At 24.1% G+C, this 4912-nt stretch overlaps 1 long non-coding RNA gene across 2 annotated transcripts; it reads left to right on the top strand.

Moving 5' to 3' along the window:
• The first annotated feature begins 202 nt into the window (after positions 1-202).
• On the top strand, positions 203-2620 carry LOC113786594 (uncharacterized). 2 transcript variants are annotated; one of them, XR_003472857.2, is made up of 3 exons: positions 300-469; positions 2264-2453; positions 2561-2620. It is a non-coding gene; the product is annotated as an uncharacterized lncRNA (long non-coding RNA). The 2 variants fall into 2 exon arrangements; XR_003472856.2 differs by having other exon boundaries at positions 203-469; positions 2264-2620.
• Positions 2621-4912: the final 2292 nt, after the last annotated feature.

Raw genomic sequence — 4912 nt, 5'->3', positions numbered from 1 at the left:
TTGTTATAATTGGTAAGTTTTTAATGTGACCTGCATACGAAGTGCTAAAGGGGCAAATACAAAACACTCATATACTAAAGAGACATTTAATATTAATTTTAATTTTAGGAAGAATTTTTTACAACCATTATTTAACAAGTATTGTTTTTAATTTGGACAATAGATTTGGACATCATATTAAATATAAGCAGAATGTGCGTGTCCACAAACTGAAGAGCTAACTGAGGTTAGAAAAAATTACTAAAAATTAAAAAGCATATTATTATACAATGTTGGACATCACAATCTAATGTCTACAAATCATTTCTCTTATATAGTTGATGTTAGGAGAGCATTAGCTTTAAACATTATAGGCCTAAATTATAAAATGACAATCATAATCTATTGCTTATATGCAAGGGGGTGAATATGGTTATAATTCTCATGATTTTATTTCTTTTCCAATTTCATATTGCAATAAACGAAGAAGGTAAACCATTTTTCATCATTTTCAAATTAATTTATTTACTCTGTACATAGTAGTGTATCTAGAACTCTAAGCTAGTGGGTGTTGAAAATTACGATTGTCAAACAAAAAATGAATTAGTTCAAATTAATGGTTTTAAATTGATATTAGTCATCATCATAATTGAGGTACTGGGAATGATAGATCTTTCATTAAATTGGTTTATTTGTTCTTAAATTTGCTTATACAATTTGCTACATGGGGAGTATGTATGCAAGCAATGAGAATATATGATTATTATAATTATCAAGTTTGTTTATGATATGATTTTCTTTCTTTTCCTATTTCTTATAAACGATATCTCTTTCTTTTCATCATTTTCAAATTTATCATTTACTCCTACATAGTAGCGTATCTAGAACCCTAAGTTAATATGTGCTAAAAATTACTATTGTTGAGCAAATAATTATTTCAAATAATTAATTTTAAATTTAAATTAGTCATCAACTCAATTACGGTACTAGATAGGGTAGATCTTTCGTTAAATTGATTTATTTGGTCCTAAATTTACTTATACAATTTGCTTTAAAGAGAGTATGTATACATGCATGTATGTATATGAGAATTTATTGGCTTTAGGAGTAAGTCTGAGATATCACTAAACCAAATATTTATTATTGACATAATATATTGATGAACAATAACATAATTTTATAATTTACTCAATCACACAAATTATTTAGTAAAATATCAATTAATTTTATAATTTTATAAAAAAATTATGGAGATGATCTAGTCAATGAGAATTTTTAATTTGATGATTGAATTATTGAAATTCATCATTCATTTTGGAGTTATTTAGCGATCCCCACTCTATATATATATTGACATCACTTTTAAGACACCATTATAGTCTAATTTGGATTTCATGTAATCATTGTATCATGCACTAATGCATTTCAGAAGTCTTTTTTTTTTTTATTTGAAACTTCCAATCATCGCCTACAACTTACAACTATGTGCATATTACTACTAAAAATTCTTAATTCATAAAGTCGATAACACGATATACAAGATTGTGAGAAATAATGTAAAAGAGGTTTGAGTCTTATAAAAGAGTATATATTCTTTTCATTTTTTTAAAAAAATGAACATCTCTATTACCATAATTTTTGTATATAAATGTTGAATTAATATCACATATTTTTAAAATGTGTCATTATATCATTTAATATACCCAAAAATTATATTAATTGACATCTTTATTTCTTTTAAAAAAAAGAGAGGATTGTACTCCATAGAAAATAGATCTAATTGATGCAAAACAAAATAACAATGGTGTAAAATAGATGAAATGTATGATGTTAATTTTTTATGTAAACATTTGAAAACTTAAGAGCATGGATGTGTTCACCCTAGACTCTAAGAGCATCTCTAATGAAAGACTCTTTAGTTATATTTAAAAAGTCTTTCGGTTACAAGTAAGGGTAGCTATTAGGAAAAGATTTCTACAAGCGTTTCTACTAATTTTTTAAAAGAATATTATATATTATATTTATTGTATAAATATTGGTGAGACCTTTAAAAAAAGAATAAATTATTATTAAAATATAATAATATGTATTTATTAGTGTAACTCATTTAATAATTGTTTAAAGGTACTAGGTTGTAATTATTAAATACTTATTAAGTGTTAAAGTTACAAAAATAACCCACTTGAATTCTTATTTAAAACAACCACAATTGTTTAGTACGAACATGTGAATCTTTTGTACATTTTAATAGCATGCTTATATTTTATTTTATTTTCCCTTACAGTGGATATTGAATGTAAGAATGATTCCAATTGTCCAACAAGTATGTGCCTGCAGCCAGGAACTTTTCCGTTGTGCGATTTAAGCGTGTGTATATGTGTTATATGGATTCACCAAAACATTCATCTTTGAATACCAAACACAAGAAAAGACTACACAAACTACTTGCACTCAAGTTTTAGCAAAAGATCTATGTAATAACCCTTCTACTATAATATTTCATGAGTTCTCATTAAATTATTATGTTGGCAACCAATAATTCGATTTTTTTTTAATTATTTTTCTTTTCTTAATTTTACAGGTCATATAGTTTTGTACTCTGTTAAAGTATTAGAATAAATCAAGTTTGATTTTATGGCAAGTGTGAAATTTGTCACTTAATTAGAGTAATTAAGTATTTTAAATTTTCTATTAATAGCATGATTCTATTATTTATTCTTTAATTTATTTTTCAATTAAATTTAAAAAATTGTTTCAAAGTAATAATATATTTTTATTAAAAATTTAAATTTTTTAAAAAAAATGTTAGAAAACTGACTTTTATTTTGAAAGAGCAATTAATTAACTCTGTTTTTTTTATACACAAATTTATACCAATTGATTTTGTTAAAATATGTCTTTTAACAGTTTTTAATTAACTTTAAAATAAATTTGGTTGATATTTTTAAGGAGCAATCTATACAATATAATATACTCCATACAGAATATTATATAAATCATTCCTATTATACTATATATAGATTAACTATTAATTATGGATTATTTTTTGATAATATATATTTAAAAAAATATGAAAATTTAAATACATATTTTTATTTTTGGCAACTACTAATGGTACAACTTCTTTTACAATAAAAAGAATGAAACCGTACATTTTTCAATTAAAATGTGACTTAAGTGCAGTTTTAGCCTCCTATTTTTATTGATTATGAAATTGTTCCTTTTATTCTAAAAGTCGATAATTTTAATTCCTCTCTCCGATTTTTTAACTAAAAAATGATGACGTGGGATGCTTTAAATAACATGACATATGGTACGACGATGTAGAATGATTAACACTCATGAAATTTGAATAAAACGCCGTAAAAGTTTAGCTTTCAACTTCATATATTTTTCATATTTTTAATTTAACTAATGACATGAATAATTAATAGATCTAGATGGTTCTATATCATAGAATTGTATGTCATGTCTCTAAAAATGTGTCAACTTATTATTTTTTAGTTCAAAAATCTAAGGGAGAAAGTAAAACTGTCGATTTTTAAAATAGGAGACTAATTTCATAAATTATAATAATAAAATTATCAAAACTACTTAAACCTTGAAATTTTAAATAAACACAAAAATTGAAGAATTTAGTTTTCTTAGGAAAGGAAATCGATAAGAGTAGTAGTACTCCAATAGCACAAAAAATATTTAGTAGTGATAATAGGGTTGTATTATCTATATAATATAGTTACTACTAATAATTCATTAAATGGATCAAATTGAATACAATTGCTTGAAACGAATTGCTTGATTTGCTTCATATTGGTGCCTTGAGCGTTTAATTTTTATTTATTTTTTGGTACCTTGAGCTTTCAATTCCGTCGTGAATGTACCACTATTTAATTATTCTTTTTCTTTATTATTTTATATTCTTTTTTAATGGTTTATTGTTCTCAATGGATTAAAAAGACTCGTCATATTTCAAAATTTATTTCTACACAACTTTTTGAATTGTTATTAATATGAACGATAAATCCTACATTACCGATTTTTGTTGTTGTATATCAATGTGATTCAATTTTTTTTTTAAGAGGATGTGTGTTATATCTATAAATAATAAAAATTATGTTATGTGTTTCTTTCCAATTTATTGAAATAGTTGGTAACCTTATTGTGTATTGTTTCCACGGTTACTTTGAAGTTCAAAGTTGTAATTGTGGAGGTTATTGTTTATATATTTTCACCAAAAAAATTGTCATACTAATCCGTATTAGTATATAATTTGTAATTGATTTTGTTGTTTTATTTTTATTCAGTTTAGTGGTGGTATTGATGATTATATAGATGTAAGGAAGTGTTGGGTAAAATTTGATGTTAAAATTTATGGAAATGCAGAAGAGAAGATAAATGTAAAGACATAAATTTTGTTATTTTTCTATCTTATATGATTTTGATCTTTACTTAGTTCAAAAATTTGAATACCAAAATGAAAGGTAGAGAAACAAATTGGAAGAGATGCATACGTATATTATTTAGAAAATGAAGATTTCACTCTTTTGTAATTGATTTTTTCTAAAATTAAAAGTTGAGATATATTTATCTCTGTTTACGAATGACAATGGGTAAGATTTGAGTAGAGTATTATAATACTGTCCCTATACCCGCGATTTAAAAAATACTCATATATGTGCTTGTACCCTCATGGGTATCAACTTTAATACACTACTTTTACCCTATGGGTACCTAAGTGTTCGTACACATATCCATTACTCATGTTTTAACTAAAATTGATGGATAAATAAATGATATTGTTGTGATTAAATTTAAAAATTATTCAAATAATATCTTAAATCTAATCATAAAATATTATAAACAAAAATATTTTCTAAATCAAAACATTTCAAATGAACACTCGTTATAATACACATTCAGATATCCATAATAA

The sequence above is a fragment of the Cicer arietinum genome, chromosome 5, assembly GCF_000331145.2.
Source record: "Cicer arietinum cultivar CDC Frontier isolate Library 1 chromosome 5, Cicar.CDCFrontier_v2.0, whole genome shotgun sequence".
NCBI lineage: Eukaryota > Viridiplantae > Streptophyta > Magnoliopsida > Fabales > Fabaceae > Cicer > Cicer arietinum.
Note: the sequence above shows the minus strand (reverse complement) of the source record. Positions and strands in the feature narration are given on the sequence as shown.